A 24,152-nucleotide genomic window follows, 5' to 3' on the forward strand; every position below is an offset into this window, starting at 1 on the left:
CTATGAGAAGAATTAATTGGACAAGTCCATGCATGCGCATCAGCAGGAGAGAGATCATATAAAAATTTCAGCTTTGGATCACAACACATGGACATGGGCACATGCACCCCCCCCCCCCCCCCCCCCCCCCCCCCTTTTTTTCCCCTTGTACCAGAAAATTAGAGAAGAGTATCCAAGAGCATCAGCAGGGCGGTTCCATTCCAACCAATTTGAGTTGGAGCCAGCCACAGGCCACAGCCAGTACCCAACTGCCCAATCAGCAACCAATTATTCAACCAATCAATCAATGTACCTGTTGAGCTATACTCTGATACTACTACACATGACACACCACATTCCTTCACAGCAGCTGAGCTTAGATCCTTTCTTTCTTTGCCAATGATTTTCACAACTAAAATCGCCTATGGATCGGAGGCCAAAACAAGCACACCGGTCTTGTTACAAAATTTTTCATTTCATCCAAAAAAAACAAAGAGGAAGGAGAGAAATCTGAGAGGCAATGAAGAAGAAGAAGAAGAAGAGGAAGCAAAAGCAGATCAAAATCTGTCCAGGCTCGCTTCGCTTGCTCATTCATTATCATCCGTCGAAGCCCGTCCGGCTGCAGACGGCGTCGTGCACCCGCGACATGTCGCGGCCCTTGAGCGTCCGGCCGGCGCCCTCCACCACTGACGCCCGCGCCTGCCGCCGCGCCAGGTACACGTGCTGCGGCGCCCCGCTTGCCGTCCTCGTCGTCGTCATTCCCCATCTCCATCTCGAACAGCAGCGCTGGTTCCGCGTCCGGGACAGCGAAGCCGGCGGGCCACGCGGGCACCTCGACGGGCGCCGACGCCGCCACCTGCCGCCCGCCGAGCCCGTCCCCGAACGCCTGGCTCAGGCCGCCCTGCACGCCGCGCCGCGGGGCAGGGGCTCCCCGGGTCACCACCGCCGGCGACCGAGTACCAGACGTCGGCCTCGGCGAGGTCCGGCGCCCTCATTGCAAGTAACGGAACGGGAGAGAGAGAGGGCCAGGGCTAGGCATCCGTGGGCACTTGGGTGGGTGACAGGGTTTATTCAACGTACCTGCAATTTGGCCGGGGAACGATGGTGACCGGGATGAGGCCGCGGATGCCGCCGCCGTCGATGGAGCCTTGCCTCCAATGGTGAAGATAATGCTGTCGCCGGAGATGAACCGGAGGGAAGGGAGCCACCGCCGCGCCAACCTAGGAGCTTCGGTCAGTTGGAGGGAACGAGGATTTTGGAGGGCCTTCGAGTTTTTATTCGCTAGATTATATTAGAGCGGCAACTGTTACGGAGCGGCAAATGGATTTCCTGAGGAAAAATTTGGTGGAATAATTTCAGTCAATGTTTTAAGGAGGGAAAATTTAGTGGGATAATTTTAGTCAATGTTTTAAGGAGGGAAACTAATATTCCACGCCTCTCAATTCATGATTTCTGGTGCTTATATCTAAAAAATATATATCTAAAATATACTATTAGATTTTGCTATCTAAAAGAAAATTTGATGGACATCCTGTACCGTCCTTATATTAAAAAAATATACTACTAGATTTCGCTATCTAAGAGTTACTTTATGAGTAATGACTACGTATATTGGTTTTGTGATAGTATTAATAATATGTACCAAATTAGTCTATTTTAAAGTAATGACTAATGGCATCAATTTAATGTGGCCAATTATATTACTTTCTATTAATAAGACAAATATTATTGAAAAATAGTTTCGTGACACTTGGTATTCTACTTAAAAGTAAATAATAAGGGAGTTGTTATATTTCAGGTGTTTGAATCTATGTTCATCTAGTTTTGAAATGAGTATTCGAGACCGTAATAAATTTAAATGAAAAAGTCGTCAACTATAAAGTTGCATAACTTCTCGAGATCAACAACTTTTGTTTTGGTCATTTCTCTATCCAAGGTTATTTGAAAATTCGAATTTCAAATATGAGGAAATTCACGTGATTTTTTCTTGGATAGATGATTTCAAATGAGAAAGTCGTCAACTATAAAGTTGCATAACTTTTCGAGATCTACAACTTTTGTTTTGGTCATTTGTCCATCCGAGGTTGTTTGAAAATTTCGAATTTCAAATGTGAGAATTCATACATAAATTTTGTTCGATGGATGATTTTAAATAAAAAAAGTTATCAACTACAAAATTGCATAACTTTTCGAGATCTAGAATTTTTTATTTCGGTCGCTTCTCCATACAAGATCCTTAACTACCACTTCATATTCACTTATGACTATAGAGCATACGGATCATTTGTTATTAACTTCTATTAAATCTGGTGAAACAAATACTTAGCATCAAAACAACTTTAAATAAAAAAGTTGTTAACTATAAAGTTTTATAACTTTTTGAGATCTATAACTTTTATTTTGGTTGTTTCTCCATCCGAGATCATTTTCTACCATCACACACTCACTTGTCACTTTAGAGCATATGGACTCCATTGATATTAACTCTATAAATCTTATGATACATGTTTGAACATCCAAATGACCTTAAATCAAAAAAGTTTGAACTACAAAGTTGTAGATTTTGAAAAGTACTACAACTTTGGTATAAAGTTCGTCTTTATCGGACATTATATGAGAAAGTTACGAAGTTTTTTCGTGCAACCTATCGGAATATAGATAATATATATATATATATATATATATATATATATATATATATATATATATATATATATATATATATATATATATATATATATATATATATATACACCAACAAATGCATGTGTAATCTAATGGTAGAGATGTGCTCAGTTTGTTGGGGTCATGGGTTCAAATCATGATGAAAGATGTTTTTTTGTTTTCTAGAAATCACATCTTGAAAGGCATTTTTTTTGTTTTTTAGAAATTACATGATGAAAGCTGTTTTTTGTTTCTTAGAAATCACATCTTAAAGGTGTTTTTTTGTGTGTTTTTTAGAAATCGCACCTAAGCTGTGGCACACATGTAGACATTTTATTTCAATCTTATACCTTCACAAGACTTTTTTTTTGTTTTTTAGAAATCGCACTACGCTGTGGCACACCTGTACACATTTCATTTCAAGCTTATACCTTCACAGTGTTAATATTTTTATTTTTTTTTAATATATTTCCTGCCGACAGAGATGATGGGCCTGTTGCCGGCGGCGGCCGTTGTGGTTTGGCTGCGTGGACCTGGGGAAACCAAGAAAAGGGTTTTTGTCCTGTTCACATCTGTTCACATCTGTTCATATAACGAATAAAATAATTAGTTAATCCACGTTGGACGAAGCCGAGTTCAGTTCAGTTGGTCAGCGTGGATAGGAGGCATGTATGTAAGAGGTCTGCCGTTCGAATCTTGTTGAAACAAAAAATACAGGGAAAATTAAAAAAAAAACACGGACCTAGAGCACACGGTGAGCGAAGGGCCAGAAGCCGCTACGGCTGGACACTTGACATACGGATAACAAGTTCCAACGTTTTGTCCAGTAGTGATGAAACACTTTAAACAAGTTTTTGAAACACTTGCCAAAACGGCTGAGAAACATTTGAAAACCATTATAAAGATATGCAACATCCAGATGAAACAATTGCAAACATATACGTATGAAACACCTGAAAACATATGATTGCAACATACATGTATATGTAATATTTAGTTCTACTTTTGCAACATCCAAACAAAACACTTGCAACATTCGTCTAAAACAGATGAAACATTTGAAACATACACTTGAAACGTACATGTATAGTCATTATAACATGTGCAATATCCCGATCAATTTTTGCAACGTCGATATATAATACTTGAAACATACCTTGGAAACATCTAAAACACTTGAAATATACTATTGCAATATGCGCTTTTAGCGTGGCATTTGCTTGCCGTTTGGACGAATGGAGGCTGAGGTTTTATGAAGTACATTTTGAACAATGATGGTTAACGCAACATTAAGCGTGGATGTCATAAAAAGAGTTGATGTACAAAAAGACGAAGACATTAAGCGTGCTGACGAGGAGGTTATGGCAATCCCTCAATATAATAAACCTAAGAAGGCAAACAATGCAAATGTCCTGCCAGAAGGTGAGACGTTCTCAATTATATCTTATTTCTTTATATTTGGGAATTAATTAATTAATTAATTATAATATAAATATTTTCTCTGCAGATTATGAGTGTACACAAGAAGATGTTCAGGTAATTGAATACATGAAACGGAAACGTATGGATGATTTACTCGTCCAAATTGATGATGCTTGGGTAAATAGAGATGATATGAATTGCCTTTTCCATGATCATGAACATGTCAATGGCGGTGTAAGCATGTTAGCACTGCTTTTAAATTAACTAGCTGATGTCCATGTGGAAAATATGGTAATTTTTTATTTGACAAATTAATAAATTGCAGGTCATAAGTGCGTATATCCATTTGATGCGGCATGAAGAAAACCTACTTCATAGAGAAGGTGGATATGTTTATATGGAGACTACATTTATTACTCAATTGCTCGGTCGCGATGGAAAGGCTGATGCAACGACATTGAGCTATAGTAGAGATGACATGATTCAAACATGGGTCCAAAACTATTTAGACGCTGATATGGTAAGTTTGACCACAAGATCTGATATATGCTATTTTCTGTTGATTGAAACATATGGAAAAAAATTAGAATAATCTCTATTACTGTAGGTGTTTCTTCCAATTAATATTGAGAAGTATCACTGGTACCTAGCGGTTGTCAATGCTTCGGAAGGACAGATACATGTTTTGGATTCTTTTGGAGAAAATATGTTACAATGGCAAGATCTCGACTACACGGTATGACTTAATGGTTGATTGTATACAAATACATAATATTTTTTAAACATTTGTTAAAATCCTTTTCTATAACTTGGTGTTCCGGTCATAGCAGTTAATAGGAATGGAAAGATTAATAAAGCATGCAACAAAGCATAGTCAGCTGAACCAAAACAAATGGGAAAAGGGTATTGGAGTGGCATCTTGGCCAAAAATACATAAGATCATCGAAAAAATGCAGACAGATGGGTAAAGGATCATCTAACTTGTTGTGTATACGACATTGTCGTACCAGCAACGGTATCTTTATCACTTATATTTAATTTTTTCAATATTGCACAATGTAAGTTGTGGTTTATGGATGATTAATTTCATGGAGTATTGGACTGGAGCTTCTTTATCTGACCATGTGACCCAAGTAATTTCACAGGAATATTTCTAAAAATAGTCATTTTTGGACTTATTAATACATCAGGACTTACTCATATTTTCAGGATGAGATAAATAACTTTAGGTTCAAGCTACCTGCGATCTTGTATAACTCTCCTTTAAACATAGCGAGAGGAAAAAAGGATGATGTGCAAGATAGTGAGACCAGCCATAATCTGGATGATGCTGTCATAATGTTCGATGATATGGACAATGTGTCTTTTTTACTGTCGGGTACAATAACATGGACAAACAAGACAGACCTATTGTCTGCAATTTGCGTAAACATCCATTTGATGGCCAATGGTGAACCTTTGGAGTAAGTCATTCTAAAGAAACTTGTTTTGTTCTAATTTGGATATTTCCATTGCCCGTGAAAGAATTGCTAGAATAAGTAATTTGTTGCTTGTCCTTGTTTTTTTAGCAAAGAATGGATCCAAAACACACGACCATATCCAATTTCTTTAAATGCGAGAAAAATTAGAGATATTTTAGATGAGATCAAAGAGATGGATCATGATTGCTTCAATATAGCAATTCGGATGGCTGCGCAGAACAAATTCTTGTTGATGAAGAATCAAAAACAAAAATACCACTTTATGGATCTCCAGTTTGCTGTAAGTTAATCTAATTCTTAATTCTATATTTAATCAAATACTTATAAATTTTGCAAAATCAACAGTCCATAACCCAGTTTGGACGAGATCCGCGATGTTGTGGCAAACTAGACCACAAGAAACTGGCAAAAGTGCTCCAGTGCTGGCCTAACATGGAATACAAAATTAAAGATTGCAGCAATGTAAGATATGTTCAGTGTACTCCTTTATATTTTATTTATATGTATTATAATTTTTTTAAACACTTATATTCTATGTCTATGTTTTTAGATTCTACTGCCATATTATTGAGATGGACTATATACTTTATTCATAATGGACATGCAAAAGAAAATTGTGCACATTATGGATCCACTCCCAGATGATGCATGTTACAAGGGTTATGATCAAATCATGCCATATATAGCTACATTTCACACTATTGCTATAAGGTTCAGTCTCGCTATGAAACTGATAAATTCTAAGTGGGACGGCAATATTTATTACTGGAAGCGAATATTCCCTGCATGTGTTACAAAAGTTCCAAAACATAAAGACTGGTAATCACCTATAATATGTTTCTTCTTTCTTATTATCACAAAATAGTTATTTCATTTATGTACAATAAATTAAACAAATGCTCATCTCCAAGAAATTAGGAGGCTACCTTATATACAATTTTATGAAGTCATGGGATGGTGTAAGATTGCCACCGATCAACACTGTAAGCATATATTCTCTAACTATATTCCGTACACTACATACAAAATTAATAACTTAACTTATTATATCTACTATGCACAGCTATCAAATTCACTGAGGATGGAATTTTTGGGGGACATTCTTAAGAGCCATGCAAACGAATGTTTTGACAACTTTCCTGAAGATCTACAAGCCATGATTAAGGACTTAGACAGAATGTAACTTAAATGGTTATATGAGAAAAAACTTTACTACAAAATTTTCAACATCTGCTTGATCGATCTTATTGGCGAAGTGCTTTTGGGGCCTTCCCCTCCTCTTTTTTGCAGGCACAACTTCTTCACCACTGCTACCTTTGTCTTCGTGGCTCCTGACAGTGGTTAGCTTCTTCCCTCTCCCTCTTCCTCTACCCATGGATTCAATTTCAGCAGTGCAAATATTGGTCAGTCCAATCACTGGAGCTGCAGGCTCTGTTGAAGCTGCTCCTTTTGTTTTATCTGATTGCTTGTTGGAAATGAAGTACTTCGTCAAGACAACTGGTCCTTTGGGCAGTCTAGAATCACGAGTCTCAAGCCAATCACCCCCAAGACGATGACGACGATGACATCGCTACAATCGCTTCACAGCGGCTCCGTATAGCGAGGCAGTCGCCGTTGCCACCGCTATCCGCCAGATTATCAGACGGTCTCTTCAGCGGCGGCGGCTGCTGTTCCACGGTGGAGGTGCGGCGCTCCAGTTGCTGTCCCAGTCCCAACTTGCCGTCCGTGAACCCGCCCTCCTCGTGCACTCCTGACGACGTCGGCAGCGCGGTGGAGGCGGCCGGATGCCGGTGCCCGAGCTCGAGGTCGACGACGAACTCGCCCGCCTGGTACCGTCGCGGCATCGGCGGCGCTGACGGCGGCGGTGACGACGTTGTTTCCGGGGCTCGGGCGGAGGCGGCAGCGTCGACCGCGGCGACGACATGGCGCCTGAATACCTGATCGATCGGTTCGTTGACGCTGCTGACACTGGACGACGTGATTACTGGGGTGGTTTGGTTTTGGTGGGCCGCTGCTGATGGCGGTGTGCGTGCGTGTATATAGCGAGGCACCGGAGGAGGGCTCCGCGATTCCGGATGGGCTGCAGCCTGCAGGCGGAGTCCGACTCCGATAGCGGGCTGATAAAAAAAAGGAGGAACACATCTCTATCTCTTCTCTATCTCTATCTCTACCCCTATAATACATCACTTCAAATTATTCTATAGCCACCAAACAAATCCCACCTCTACAGTCACGATCTAAACTACATCCACCCCACAAAATGCACATAGAAAAAGATAACATTAAAAACGTACGCACGAAATTAACTCTCACTCATTGTCTCTCCTTACTCAACCATATCCGACGGCTGATATTCTTTGGATCTCCCATCTCCGATCTCCCCAGTTCACCGCTCCACCCCACCCACGCGCGCAGACGCCGGTGTCTTCTCTTGCTTTTTTGTTCCCCCCTTCAACCCTCCGGTCCCGATCCACGCTGCCGCCCCAACCCAGGCCCCCGAGCTCACCCTCTGCTTCACCACGCAACTCGCACCCGTCGTCGCCGGGGAGGACGCCCCCAGTTCCACCATCGAACTCTCCTACCACCACATCGATCATCTCTATCTCTATCTCTACCCCTATAATACACCACTTCAAATTATCCTATAGCCACCAAACAAATCCCACCTCTACAGTTACGACCTAAACTACGTCCACCCCACAAAATGCATATAGAAAAAGATAACATTAAAAACGTACGCACGAAATTAACTCTCACTCATTGTCTCTCCTTGCTCAACCCCCGAGCTCGCCCTCTGCTTCACCACGCAACTCGCACCCGTCGTCGCCGGGGAGGGCGCCCCCAGTTCCACCGTCGAACTCTCCTACCACCCCATCGATCACGACCGAAACCCGCTCCCCCACGGCAAGCACCGCGTCGCCGTCTCAGCCTACTTCGGCGACGGACGCGGCACAGCGCGGCAACCGACGACAGGCACCCGCCGGAGGCCGCCGCCGGTGCTTCGACCAAGCCGAAGGCGGCGACGACGAAGCTTGCAACTCGTACAGATAGACAAAATCAAAATTGACAGCGGTTACTTCACACACGCCCAGATCTCCGCCTCCAACTCCCGCACGCGCGCCCCTCCCTTGCGCCGCCGCCCGCCGCCCCTAGGTGTGCCGCCCCAGATCCATCTTCCTCAGGTCCGACGAAGGCCGCCGCCCCCAGCCCGCCAGCGGTCGCGGCCCATCCCGTGCGCTGGCCTAGGCCGGCCGCTGGCAGCCAGCCGCCGGCCCTCCATGGCGCGACCCCAGGTCCGCCGCAGTGGACGAGCCCCGCCCCAACCACTCCCCGCCCAAGCCGGTGATGGAGAAGGTCGCTGCAGCGGCACTTGGGGAGATGGAGATCGGCTAAGCATCCTCCATGTTGCGCACGTCATCTTCAACGGTTAACAGCCGTGCGATTATGCCTCCCCATTCAATAGCCCCCTCTAGATTAGGATTCTGTGTATCCAATTTTTTTCTCTGATTAGCCCGTGATGTAGTATTGGGGGCTCCAGTTTATTTTGTAGCCATATATTTTGAATGTTAGAATGTTGAATATTTCTTATTTTACCGCTGTTTGCTTGACCGCCTCCAAGATTGGATCCCTTGTCGATGTTCAGATAAACAAAGACCCAGAAGGCCTACGCATCTTCTACTGCTTGGTCCAAGTTTTAATCCTCAATCCTCCTAACCATTATATTGTTTTTTTATTCCTTGCTGTGCATTGTAGTTTTAGGTGCCAACAGTATTCAAATCATAATATATATAGTTGAGATGATAGTGATAGGTACTTGTTCATTTGTTTTCTTAAATTGAACTGAGCAAGCAGGTCACCAGGATGTTTATGATAGGTTTTACGGATTCGATATTGTGATGTCACCTAGAATTATGATTATGTGGGTTCTTATGAATGGTTTTTTTCTACATCAATAAAACAATTCTACATTATTTCAGGAATTTGAACTCAATCGTTGCGCAAAGGTCTTCTCTCCATCTTTTGCGAGTTCTAGGCAAGTACTTGCAGCTACAGCCCTGTTGACAGATACTACATTTCACACTCTGCCCCTGAAGTACTAATGGGCATACCTGTATGGCTGTATATGAGTCAAAATCTGTATCAGGCGTTTCACCTCTATCCAACAAGGTTCATCGTAGTGACCTGTCTCCTGCAAACTATGTCATTTCACCTCAATTTGTTGATTCAGTAAGTACTTCGATCAATTATTTTGTGCTTTTGATTGTTTCAATTGTTTCTCCCTTCATTGAATAATACTATAGTATTCCCTTCAATAATGAAAAAAGGAAATGTTGGATATCAACTTGTAACATGCCTTGATTTTTTTGAAAGGGTATGGATTTTTGCTGTTCACAAACATGTGAATGATGGTTTTTTCGATTCAAATTCATGCAGCTAAACCTGAAACTTTTCAGGCCTTTGGTCCATGTCCAGAAATATAGATATTCATATGTGTTGCTTTCATTCAGTCAGTCATTTGTATCTCACAAAGATGATTTGTCCTCTCATACCAACCAGGTACCCAATGGGGCACATGAAGCATTGATCTGATTGGTCAGACTATACCCTTTAAATAGTGTGTGAGAATCAAGGAATGGGTAAGTATCATACCGCAAATAGTTGACAAGAATTCTTATAGGACTGGTTAGTAGCAACAAATTTTTTCAGTGGTCAAGGAAAAACATTGCATATCTCTATTTTTTTCTACTGGTACATTGCATAAGACTGCTGCTTTCTTTTCAATCACTCTGATCTGATGCAAATAGCAAGTGATGGGCCACATATATTCTTCGATTTGTGATGGAACTGCACACTATCACATCACCATTAGTCAATTAGTACCAATCTAGATTCTTATTGCCATAGAAAATGGAACATAAATCCAACCATGACAGAAGCTGTATGGAATGTAGAGATGATTTGTTTCCTTTCGGATCTATCCTGTATTTATATTGCAGAAATGAGACATGAAGTTAGGCAAAGTCATCCCTATTAGGTGCAACTGTATCCTGGCCGCAAACGGATTGTAGCTTGTATGCATAGATCATTTCTCTTGGCTGATAACAGAGCACAAAAATAATGGAATAATCAGATGATTATATATTGCAGCTAACAGTTCCTGTCTTCATGCCTGAATCTGAAACTTCAGTTTGGAATCTGTAATTTAGTGAATTGTTTCATTTAGCTATAATACTTCTTGTATGGTTCTGAACTATGTCCATTTGCCTGCAGCTCTAAGAACCATACAGTAGACAGGTGACAACAAATAAGCTTGGTCGTTGTCTACCCCTATAATACACCACTTCTAATTATCCTACAGCCACCAAACAAATCCCACCTCTACAGTCATGACCTAAACTACGTCCACCCCACAAAACGCACACAGAAAAAAATGTCATTAAAAACGTGCGCACTAAATTAACTCTCAATTATTCTCTCTCCTTACTCAACCACATCCGACGGCCGATATTCTTTGGATCTCCCACCCTGTGTCTCCGCTCCCCTAACCCGCAAGGCGTCGCATGCGTCTCCGCTCCCCTTGCCCGCAAGGCCGTAACCCCTTCCTGAAATCACGCACGAGCGGGGAAAAATTTTTCCGTAGCAGCGACGGCGACCTCACTCGTAGCTGCGGCGGCGGCGCTCCCACTCGCAGCGACGGCGTTGATTATTAGAAGGAGCGCACGGAACTTAAAAAAATAACCCAACCGAAGTCTCTGCTCGTAAATCTTCACGGACTCACAATCGCGCGTACCATTGCGGCGGCTCCTCGCGCAGTCGCGCTCGCAGCGTGCGGCTGCCTGCGTCGTCCGGATCCGGCCTCCGGTGGCGCTGCGGCAGCTCCCAGCTCTCAATCGCCCACTCCCTCTCGGCCTCTCCCATCTCCCTCCCGGCGGCCTCCCCGGTCCCGGTCCGGCGGATCCGGCCAGGGGTGGCACTGCGGCGGCTCTCAATCGCTAACTCCCCCTCGGTCTCTCCATCTCCCTCCTGGCGGCCTCCAAGGTCCCGGTACGGCGGTCTCCGGCGCTCCACCCGCTGGCGTGCTCGGTGCAGCTACCGCCTGGTGTCCTGTGCACGAGCCACCTCTGCCGCGAGCCAGCGGCAGCGACCAGGGAGGAGCCAGGCAAGGACTAGCGAGGCGGCCTGATTGCACGGCTGCAAGGTGAGCAACTCTCTGTAGTCTGAAACTCTGAATTGTGATGCGAGCAAACTCCCTGTAGCTGTAGTCTGAAACTTTGAATTTGCATATTACGATGTGCCATTTTCTGTGTAGCTGTGGTCCATGGTTAGTCACTTCTTGAGCAAAAAAATTTAACTGACATTGCCGGTATAGTTCTGTTTGGTGTAGCTAGGCTCGGCTTGTGAATCCCTCAGAGCCAAATGTCACAGGATGTTCGGTGTAGTTAGGTGCAAGTTGTTTTTGTTCAGTTCTGAATGCCCAAATAAGACAAGTTGTGAGTGACACCTACCTCTTTGCAGTGGGAGCAAGCAGCCTTACTGTAGGTTTCTTCCAGAGGATTCCTTTCTCGATCTTTTTGAGCTCGGTGAAGACTCGGAGATCCAAGGTTTGGACTGTAATCCTGAATTATGCATATCATGCAAACTGACCCAAAATCTGACTGGTCTGGCGGCTCCCTGTATGGTTTTATGTTACCTGCCTTCTTAGTTTATCTCCTCGCCTTGAATGTTCAATCTTCACACCTCATTCCTTTACAGTAATCATTCCTTTACAGTAATTACATGTAATGTTCTAATCACTATATGCATTCTTCTTTTCAAACACCTGTTTGTATCCTTGTTATGCATCTCAGTTCCACAGTCTCATTCCTCGGTGGTCAAGGCAGCAATTAGCAATTACCGGAAGGTATATATATATATATGTGCCTCTTGTATGTCGTCTTTCTCTTGTGAAGCATTAGCTGCAACCAGATTGATATGGTACCATGGCTGTCTTGTATTCACCATCATAGGCAACCAGATTGAACGGGTACGACGCGGCGGCGCACCTGACGGAGGAGACATTCTGCAGCATCGGCATCATCTCCGTCTTCGGCTGGGCGTACATTCTGGCCGTCATCTTCAGCATCCAGGTACTTGCTTGCTGAGGAAACTAACACACGTGCAATGCATTGCAGTCAGCTGTCGATTCCTCTCACAAATGTCATCCCATGTCAGATTAATTGATTAAGAAAAATATTTATTCTATAATATTTGAAACTGCATAGAGAAGGTGAAGGTGGCAATGCGGATGTGGTAGCTGGATAGAGATAGCAATGCAACGTCCTGATATTTGCATCTTTCAGATTCCTACGGATCTACATGAATTCTACTGTGGTTAATTAAAAACAAAAAAAGGCCATGTCAAACCAGAAAGCAGATCACAGTACTTTAGATGACATAACAAACAACAACACAGGTACGAGCGCTTCATGGGCTGTGGCGGAGTTACTTTCATATTTTTATAACCTTCTTAGTTTCAGTTCAACCACCTGTGGATGAGGCTGAGCGGAAGAGGGAAGAGAGGAATAGAAAACAACGAGAATACCGAGCAAGGATAAAGGCTAATGAAACTGACGAGCAGAGAGAAGAGAGGAATAAAAGGCGTCGGGAACAACGAGTATTGAAGAGGACAGAGTCATCGACGCATACTATAGGGCCTGATCATGGTATTGCTTATTTTTTTTAATAATGCTTCCTTTGTTTTTTTTCAATGTTGATCTTACTCCTTGAATGATGATAGGTCAACGAGCACCATATAGAGTGTGTTCAGGTATTCTCCAAGCATCAGATGCTGAGGACAAGGAAAATGTGTGCCCGGAAAACAACACGGATTGGCTACATAAAAATTATAATTATGTCCGTACAAGACAACCGACCTCTCATACTTCTTGTGTGCCCAACAGCCTGACAAGCCACAATCTGTTCAATGCAACGGCAACTCTAGGTGCCATCTTTGTATTTTTTCATTTTTGCAATCCATGTTGCAACTTTGACAATGACAATGTTTTCCACCCAATGGTGATCAGTTACCAGCTCAAATAGGCAAAGGGCCCTCGCAAAACGAGAGAGGTACAATAATATGAATGAACACGACAAGGAAAACATGTTGCAGAGAAAAAGGGACTACAAGAAAAAGATGAGGACACAGTCAGCCGGTGACTTGGCAAAGGAAACATTGCATACAGTACAAGATGATATAGAATATGATGGTGCCTTGTTCGAGCCTATAACCAATCAATCTGATGAAGGTGTGTTCATTTTCTTTTTTTCCAACAAAAAAAACCCTTAATTTTATTTTATTTTGATAACACACTCAGTCAATGTGTTCTATACCTAATTGTTGGACCAAACATCATGCAGAGGACCATCTGGAGGCACCTCGTGCTTTGGATATTGATGATCTTCTTGATGACGAAGAGACCAGGCAGTACATTGGTGAAAGTAAATTTATTTTGTGTGGCGCTTTCGAGTAAATTAATTTTGGTGAAGGTAAAATTTATTAATGTTGTGTAATAACGGCCAATGCTTGCTTTCATAGCAGATGGTGCCTTTGAGTCCTATCGTGTCAGTGTTAATGGTGTTGATCTGAATAACAATGAAGATCCTTACGATTATGTCTACCAAAATTTGCCTAATAGGCACCATGTTCTAAGAAAGGTGCCTAACTGCTTGTACTGTGGAGCAAGGAGATTTCAATATGAACCACCTGGATTCTGTTGTAGAAAAGGAAAGATAAAAGTACATGTTCCACAAGTGCCTGATGAGTTAAAAAGGTTATCCACAAGTCAGGTAGATAATGATGCACAATATTTCAGGCAAAATATCCGGTACTTCAACTCTCATTTCTCTTTCACGAGCCTTGGAGTAACCTTGGATCGACGAGTTGCCACCGCAGCAGGGACTGGTATATATACATTTCGTGTGCATAGGGCCTTGTACCATCGCCTAGACCATTTGGTCCCAGGTTCTAAAGGGGCTCGCCACTTGCAACTCTACTTTTATGATACTGAGGATGACAGTTTGGCGCACAGAAAGAAGAGATCGCCTGACCTAGATATCAATCTTATCAGAACTATGCTGCTAATAATGGAAGGCAACCCATATGTACAGACCTTTAACAGAGTTGGAGTTATTCCAAATCTTGATGACTATGTAATTGAACTCAATACTAATGTCACACCAGACCAACGAAGGTACGCATGTTCAGGAATATGTTTATGTATTACAAGATATTATTATTCTACTACAAATAAATTTGGTTTATTTGTACTACTAAATATATGTTCCTTTGTTGAAAACAAGGTACAATGCACCCACGGCGTCACAGGTCGCAGCTATCTGGTCAGATGGCAACGATCCCCAAAGATGTTTTGATAGGAGTGTGCTTGTGTATGCCAGAGGGGATGGCCCGCGCTATATCAAAGCATATCATGGATGTTATGATCCATTGGCATATCCGTTATTTAAACCTAAGGGGGAAACTGGCTGGAATAAATTTATGCCGTACAATGATACAGTGACTGATAAGGAAGGACACACCTCGGTTCATCCAACAGAAGCAGCAGATCCAACAGGTACTGAACATATTTAATTTCCAATGCCTTAATAAAACGCATGAGTACATACTAATATATTTTTTTTTGTTAGAGATAGAGCAAGGTGAGGATGACACGGACGCACAACAAGGTGAAAACATGAGTACCATGGTGGAGGAACGACAATCTGGGAGATTTGTGACAGCAAGAGAGTACTATTGTTATTTGATGCAAGTTAGAGAGGGGCTTTTTAACATATTGCTATTTGGAGGACGACTTTTCCAACAATGGGTCGTTGACATGTACGTAAAGATCGAGTCTATGAGGCTTGATTGGTATTCTAACCCTGATAACCAGAAACTCATACGCGCGGAACTATATCAGGTGAGTTATACAATGTTTTATTATTTACAATATAATATGACACAACAATTCAAAACTAAAAAAAGCATACATGCTGTATATTTTTTTATGTAGGGTTTGGTTGATGTAATTTCTGCCGGGGAGACAAGGGCTTCAGAGGTTGGCAAGAGAGTAGTGCTACCCCGCAGTTTCCCAGGTGGCGATCGTGACATGATGCAAAGATTTCTTAATGCAATGGCTATAGTCCAGCATTTTGGAAAACCAGATTACTTCATCACCATGACTTGCAATCCGTACTGGGAGGCGATTACTCAAAATCTTGAGCCTGGCCAACAACCACAAGATAGGCCAGAGCTGGTTTCAAGAGTATACAGGGCCAAGCTGCAATCCTTGATGGATTTATTGATCAAGAAAAAGTATTTTGGAGAGGTGGCAGCATATGTCCATGTCACGGAATTCCAAAAGAGGGGGCTTCCACATGAACACATCCTACTAATTATGAAGAAAGGCAGTAACTTAACAACCCCAGATGCTTATGACAAAGTCATTTCTGCAGAGCTACCAGACAAGGATAAATACCCTGTGTTGCATAGCCTGGTCATCAAGCATATGCTGCATGGCCCATGTGGGGTCTTGAATAGAAAGTGTGCTTGTATGGTTAATAGAGAATGCCGCTTTCGTTATCCTAGACAGTTTTGTGCAGCAACACAGCAAGGCAAAGATTCATATCCTTTGTATAGGAGGAGGGATGATGGACGTCGTGTGAAAGTAAGAGGTGCCGAGTTGGACAATAGGTGGGTGGTTCCATACAATCCTGGGCTGCTTATGACATATAATTGCCACATAAATGTTGAAGCTTGCTCAAGCATCAAAGCTTGTAAGTACTTGTTTAAGTATGTACACAAAGGCCACGACCGTGCATCATACTCTGTTGATCCTGCTGGAGTAATCAATGAGATCCATCAGTACAGGGATGCTAGATACATATCACCCCCGGAAGCTGTACATAGGATTTTCGGCTTCCACCTTTTTGGAGTTTGTCCATCTGTTTTGCAGCTCCAGTGTCATCTACCTAATATGCAGTCTGTTATTATTGAGGAGACAGCCAATCTCAAGGATGTTGTAAAAAAACCATCTGCAACTATGACGACACTCATGGAATACTTCACGTTGAACCGTGAAGATAGTTATGTAAGGAAATTCTTGTATAAAGAGATCCCGGAACACTACCGATGGATTAGTGGTAAGAAGGCGTGGCAAAGAAGAAAGCAGAGGGGACAGGTGGGGCGTATTGTGTATGCACACCCGGCTGAAGGAGAAAGATATTTCTTGAGAGTACTTCTAAATCATGTATGAGGTGCAACCTCATTTGAGAATTTACGGACAGTTGCTGGAATCATGTACCCTACTTTCAGAGAAACATGCGAGAAGAGAGGACTCATAGAAAGGGATCAGACTATTGATGACTGCTTGAGTGAGGCAACAACTTTTCAGATGCCAGCAGCTCTGCGACGGTTATTTGCGACTATTCTTGTGTTTTGTGAGGCCACCAACATCCGTGGATTGTGGGACAAGCACAAGGAATCTTTCTCCGAAGATTATAGCCGAAACAATCCAAACACAACAGTAGTAGAACAAATGGTTCTCAGAGACATTCGGGATTTAATTCAGTCAATGGGAAAGAATATAAGGAATTATGATCTACCTGAGCTAAATGATATGGGTAATATTTTCAGCATTAATATTATCCTAAAAATATTTTATTGTCTGGTAAAATACATAATTGTAATACTTTAATATCTGGATGTCAATATAGTAACTATTTCATATATTATTTACTTATTCCATATATTTATTTACTTATTCCATTATCATTTTCTTGTGTCAAGCAGATGAATTTAACAATGACATTATGAAAGAGGTTAGGGAGGAACTGGCTGTGCCTGTCGACCAAGAACATTTAGATATGTATGCTTCTCTTAACAAGGAACAACGAGAACGATTTGATGAAATATTAAATTGTGTACTGAATAAGAAGAGCCAAGTGTTTTTCGTGGATGGTCCAGGAGGAACAGGAAAGACATTCCTATATAAGGCACTTCTTGGTAGAGTGCGCTCAGAGGGATTAATTGCCATTGCAACTGCAACTTCAGGTATTGCGGCGTCCATATTGCCTGGAGGACGCACAGCACACTCAAGGTTCAAAATCCCAATTAAGCTTGCTAACAATACCACGTGCACCTTCACAAAGCAAAGTGGCACTGCAGAGTTACTGCGTACGGCATCCTTGATTATCTGGGATGAAGTAGCAATGACAAAGCGGCTAGCAGTGGAGTGTCTTGATAGGTCCCTCCAGGATGTTATGAATTCTTGTTTGCCATTTGGGGGAAAGGTCATGGTATTTGGTGGAGATTTTAGACAGGTGCTACCTGTGGTACCACGTGGGACAAGAGCACAGGTAACAGATGCTACATTGCAACGATCTTATTTGTGGGAAAGAATAAGGAAGATACGATTGTCACGAAACATGAGGGCTCAGTCTGACCCATGGTTTGCAGATTACCTCCTTAGAATTGGGAATGGAACTGAAGAGACAATTGGAGATGATTATGTCCGTCTTCCAGATGATATTTTGATTGAGTATACTAACAACGAAGAATCGGTAAACAAGCTCATTCAAGAAGTCTTCCCATCACTTGAGAAAAATGCAAGATCATCAGCTTATATGAGCAAACGTGCCATCCTGTCTACCACTAATGAACATGTGGATCAGCTAAATGCAAGTATGATTGACAAATTTCCAGGTGAGGAAAAGGTTTATCATAGCTTCGACTCTGTTGATGATGACTCAAGGAATAACTATCCTATTGACTTCTTGAACTCCATCACTCCAAATGGTCTCCCCCCACATGAGCTCAAAATAAAAACCAACTGCCATGTGATCCTTCTCCGCAATCTTGATCCTAACAATGGCTTGTGCAATGGAACGAGACTAATGGTTAGAGCATTCCAAGACAATGCAATTGATGCAGAAATAGTTGGTGGGCAACATGAAGGGAAAAGGGTGTTCATACCTAGAATCCCTATGTCTCCATCGGATGATATTTCACTTCCTTTCAAGTTGAAAAGGAAGCAATTCCCAATTCGTTTGAGCTTTGCGATGACAATAAATAAAGCTCAGGGGCAAACCATCCCACATGTTGGGATCTATCTTCCAGAGCCAGTGTTCTCACATGGGCAGCTCTATGTTGCCTTGTCGAGGGGTGTGTCCAGGCAAACAACAAGAATATTGGCCAAACCAAACAAGGAATTAGATCCAACAGGAAAGTGCACCAAGAATATAGTGTATAAAGATGTCCTGCAATGGTGACAAGGTGGTAAGTAATGTTCTATATGCTTTTATGTTCTCTTAATGCATGATATTTGACTTGAGAGACAGTGACGAGCAGCATATATGGCTATATGACAGAGATACTCGAAGGTCTTCAAGTGGGTTATGGTGCTATTCAAAAGTGATATACATTAATACCGGCTCTTGTTTAGCTAGAACTGAGAGGTGAATTTTTCATTGTTTAATTATGTTTTTTTCACATTATTTGATACTCCTTTCTCATGGAGTGATTTTTTTATTCCTCACACTTTCGTGGGTATTGAAAATTGATTCCTCATCAGCAAGAGTAGTATGGATTTTTAGTCCATTTCAGTTGACTCATACATATTATTGCTTCACTGTAGATCAACTTTATTAGTGTTTTTTGCTGCTCTGGTTAGGCGTGAAGATTCTGGAATTGTTGCAGTGACCATACCATCTGAACAATTTTATGCCATGGCAGGATATATGATTTTCATCTGTTCATAATATAAAGTTCTCGTAAATATTATTAGCTCAAATTTTTGTAAATATTATTAGTATTGTCGACGCCCTTCGTGGAGGCGAGGAGGAAGCCATGGTGCCTGCTGTCAGCGTCCCGATTGCCCTGATCGCCCACGCTCACGCCCTTCGTGGAGGCGAGGAGGAAGCCGTGGTGCAAAAGTGTTTTCCGGATTGTATACATGCTCAAATACAATTATGTAAAAGTTGAACTATGAAAAAAAAACATTGGTTGTTTTCAAGATTGAAAGATGTTTTTTTTGCCAATTCCAAGGGGTAGGTGAGCTTCTTTTTTATTGCTTCAACGATATGGTTGTCCAATTCATGGCGACGAGCAGGCGGCGACAATCAAGAAATATGCCTTACAACTGCAACTATGGAAAGCAATTAAGTAAAATTTTAGGATGCAATTTCTTTTTGCGGTGGTGGTTTCAACATTCTAATAACTTCATCCGTTCGGTTGCAGGATTAAGTCCCCATCCTGATTTGGAGCATTGGAGTGGATGAAGTCTTTTGTGTCATTATACACTACTGAAAAACGATTTTTAGACTGGTCCGTATTTTTTATGGCTACACTTCTTGATTTATGGTGGAGGCGGGCGCCTGCTGGATGCTGCCCGGCCTGCAGCACCAGGATAGCCGCTGCCATTGCTTGCTCTTTGCGAGTTTTACTGATGGGTATGATTTATTAATGACAGGTGTCCGGAGCTATTACGACGAGGGCAACCGTACAGCTGAAACGTTGACCATGGATTCGTTGACCAAACATTTTTTTTCCCAGTGATATATTTATGTACTGGTTTGCATCCATCAGCATAAACTGAACTACTAAGACGGAGAGACTGCTTCGGCAAAGCCCTCTGGGAGCAGAGATCAAGTCAAGGCTTTTATATTAATCTCGAGATGCATTCTTATGCTGATCCGGTGGCATGACTGACGAAGAACAGATTTAGACTTCTGGGCTCTACGGAAAAAAAATTGTAAGATATGTATTACCTTCAGGTAGATATAGTAGTAGCTAAAAGAACAAAAAAATTGTAAGGAAAAAACACGCACTTCTTGGTTTAAGAAAAGCTTTACCTGCTACTCAGATCAAGTCGTACCTACAGGTCGGCATATGCCGTATATATATACTAGAGACATGCATGCACGTTGCATGCAAACTTTAAGGCGGTTGCCGGTGGTTGCGGAGGCCACGGAACCGAATCTATCGGATATTTACGGTGGGTCTACGGAGGCGACGGAACCGAGACTCCCGCGTGCCGTATATATTATATACTGTAGAAGATACGCCACGTCAGGGCTCTCACGTGATCCGCTGATCCTTCGTACGGTCATCCCTGTTCGGCAGTTCCAGACGCCGAGCACGCAGGCGCCAGGTACGTAGTGCCCTAGCTACCTACTTCTCTGCACGCGCTGCCTTAATAAATCGATCTTAATGGCCCTCAGCCTCAGTCATCGTCCGCGACCGCGCTGACTCCGTGCCATGACTCCGTTCGTGACGCTCGCGGACCCTCTCAACGCATGAACCCTAAACCCTCGCAGGAAGTTGCCGGCGAACGGCCGGGAGCGGAAGACATTGCCTTCAAGCGTCCGGTAGCGGAAGACGGCGGCAGCGAGCGGGCGGCATCGACGGAGACGGCGCGGCTGGGAGCGGACGCCGTGGGCGACGAGCGGGCGACCTCCACGGAGGCAGCGCATAGTCTTCGTTGGACCCTTCTCTGTCGAGACTTTTGGAGTCGGTGCAAGAAAATGGATCATGAACGTGCCTTAGTTGACCCACCTATGGAGGTGCAAGAGGTGCAAGAGATACTACCAGAAGAAGAAGGTATCCTCCACTCAACTGAATTCCTTTTAATATTAATATTGGGATCCGTAGGTTCAATGCTATATATGTTTATTAGTTTCAATCAATTTAAGCTAAGTTTGATTACTACTTTTAGTCAACTATTAAGCTATGTTTGATTATCAACCATCATCGCAGATACATAAATTTGGTCTCCAAAATTATTTATTATTTATGCTTTGTTTATCTGGATACAGAAGAAAATAAAACAGATATAGAGATTGAGGCAACAATGGAACCCCAAAAAATGGATACAAGGGGTGAAGAAAAATTGCAGATCTCAGACGATGCCAAAATAATAGTTCAACTAGAACGAGATGAGGACAAGAAGCGGAAGCGTGCTCATGAGGATGTCGTACGTAACAATCTCTCAATCAGCTCACATATCCTCACACATGAATATCTATATAACAGGGTCACTGATATTATAATAATATTGCATATGTAGATCAGTATTATAGATGAAGACGAAGTGCAGATCCAAGACAATGTCATAAAAAGAGTTGATGTACAAAAAGACGAAGACATTAAGCGTGCTGACGAGGAGGTTATGGCAATCCCTCAATATAATAAACCTAAGAAGGCAAACAATGCAAATGTCCTGCCAGAAGGTGAGACGTTCTCAATTATATCTTATTTCTTTATATTTGGGAATTAATTAATTAATTAATTATAATATAAATATTTTCTCTGCAGATTATGAGTGTACACAAGAAGATGTTCAGGTAATTGAATACATGAAACGGAAACGTATGGATGATTTACTCGTCCAAATTGATGATGCTTGGGTAAATAGAGATGATATGAATTGCCTTTTCCATGATCATGAACATGTCAATGGCGGTGTAAGCATGTTAGCACTGCTTTTAAATTAACTAGCTGATGTCCATGTGGAAAATATGGTAATTTTTTATTTGACAAATTAATAAATTGCAGGTCATAAGTGCGTATATCCATTTGATGCGGCATGAAGAAAACCTACTTCATAGAGAAGGTGGATATGTTTATATGGAGACTACATTTATTACTCAATTGCTCGGTCGCGATGGAAAGGCTGATGCAACGACATTGAGCTATAGTAGAGATGACATGATTCAAACATGGGTCCAAAACTATTTAGACGCTGATATGGTAAGTTTGACCACAAGATCTGATATATGCTATTTTCTGTTGATTGAAACATATGGAAAAAAATTAGAATAATCTCTATTACTGTAGGTGTTTCTTCCAATTAATATTGAGAAGTATCACTGGTACCTAGCGGTTGTCAATGCTTCGGAAGGACAGATACATGTTTTGGATTCTTTTGGAGAAAATATGTTACAATGGCAAGATCTCGACTACACGGTATGACTTAATGGTTGATTGTATACAAATACATAATATTTTTTAAACATTTGTTAAAATCCTTTTCTATAACTTGGTGTTCCGGTCATAGCAGTTAATAGGAATGGAAAGATTAATAAAGCATGCAACAAAGCATAGTCAGCTGAACCAAAACAAATGGGAAAAGGGTATTGGAGTGGCATCTTGGCCAAAAATACATAAGATCATCGAAAAAATGCAGACAGATGGGTAAAGGATCATCTAACTTGTTGTGTATACGACATTGTCGTACCAGCAACGGTATCTTTATCACTTATATTTAATTTTTTCAATATTGCACAATGTAAGTTGTGGTTTATGGATGATTAATTTCATGGAGTATTGGACTGGAGCTTCTTTATCTGACCATGTGACCCAAGTAATTTCACAGGAATATTTCTAAAAATAGTCATTTTTGGACTTATTAATACATCAGGACTTACTCATATTTTCAGGATGAGATAAATAACTTTAGGTTCAAGCTACCTGCGATCTTGTATAACTCTCCTTTAAACATAGCGAGAGGAAAAAAGGATGATGTGCAAGATAGTGAGACCAGCCATAATCTGGATGATGCTGTCATAATGTTCGATGATATGGACAATGTGTCTTTTTTACTGTCGGGTACAATAACATGGACAAACAAGACAGACCTATTGTCTGCAATTTGCGTAAACATCCATTTGATGGCCAATGGTGAACCTTTGGAGTAAGTCATTCTAAAGAAACTTGTTTTGTTCTAATTTGGATATTTCCATTGCCCGTGAAAGAATTGCTAGAATAAGTAATTTGTTGCTTGTCCTTGTTTTTTTAGCAAAGAATGGATCCAAAACACACGACCATATCCAATTTCTTTAAATGCGAGAAAAATTAGAGATATTTTAGATGAGAACAAAGAGATGGATCATGATTGCTTCAATATAGCAATTCGGATGGCTGCGCAGAACAAATTCTTGTTGATGAAGAATCAAAAACAAAAATACCACTTTATGGATCTCCAGTTTGCTGTAAGTTAATCTAATTCTTAATTCTATATTTAATCAAATACTTATAAATTTTGCAAAATCAACAGTCCATAACCCAGTTTGGACGAGATCCGCGATGTTGTGGCAAACTAGACCACAAGAAACTGGCAAAAGTGCTCCAGTGCTGGCCTAACATGGAATACAAAATTAAAGATTGCAGCAATGTAAGATATGTTCAGTGTACTCCTTTATATTTTATTTATATGTATTATAATTTTTTTAAACACTTATATTCTATGTCTATGTTTTTAGATTCTACTGCCATATTATTGAGATGGACTATATACTTTATTCATAATGGACATGCAAAAGAAAATTGTGCACATTATGGATCCACTCTCAGATGATGCATGTTACAAGGGTTATGATCAAATCATGCCATATATAGCTACATTTCACACTATTGCTATAAGGTTCAGTCTCGCTATGAAACTGATAAATTCTAAGTGGGACGGCAATATTTATTACTGGAAGCGAATATTCCCTGCATGTGTTACAAAAGTTCCAAAACATAAAGACTGGTAATCACCTATAATATGTTTCTTCTTTCTTATTATCACAAAA

General features: G+C 41.6%; 2 long non-coding RNA genes and 2 pseudogenes across 2 annotated transcripts; 3 read left to right on the top strand and 1 right to left on the bottom strand.

The window, feature by feature from the left end:
- Nucleotides 1-576: 576 nt before the first annotated feature.
- LOC136479590 (protein S40-5-like) lies at nucleotides 577-974 on the bottom strand (annotated as a pseudogene).
- Nucleotides 975-5,720: 4,746 nt separating this feature from the next.
- On the top strand, nucleotides 5,721-6,284 carry LOC136481902 (uncharacterized). Its single transcript, XR_010764901.1, has 3 exons — nucleotides 5,721-5,826; nucleotides 5,892-6,008; nucleotides 6,097-6,284. It is a non-coding gene; the product is annotated as an uncharacterized lncRNA (long non-coding RNA).
- A 5,552-nt stretch (nucleotides 6,285-11,836) lies between these two features.
- Nucleotides 11,837-22,141, top strand: LOC136479591 (uncharacterized; annotated as a pseudogene).
- A 1,209-nt stretch (nucleotides 22,142-23,350) lies between these two features.
- LOC136481663 (uncharacterized) lies at nucleotides 23,351-23,942 on the top strand. Its single transcript, XR_010764804.1, has 3 exons — nucleotides 23,351-23,570; nucleotides 23,636-23,752; nucleotides 23,841-23,942. It is a non-coding gene; the product is annotated as an uncharacterized lncRNA (long non-coding RNA).
- The last annotated feature ends 210 nt before the right edge of the window (nucleotides 23,943-24,152 follow it).

The sequence above is a fragment of the Miscanthus floridulus genome, chromosome 9 (assembly GCF_019320115.1).
Source record: "Miscanthus floridulus cultivar M001 chromosome 9, ASM1932011v1, whole genome shotgun sequence".
Lineage (NCBI taxonomy): Eukaryota > Viridiplantae > Streptophyta > Magnoliopsida > Poales > Poaceae > Miscanthus > Miscanthus floridulus.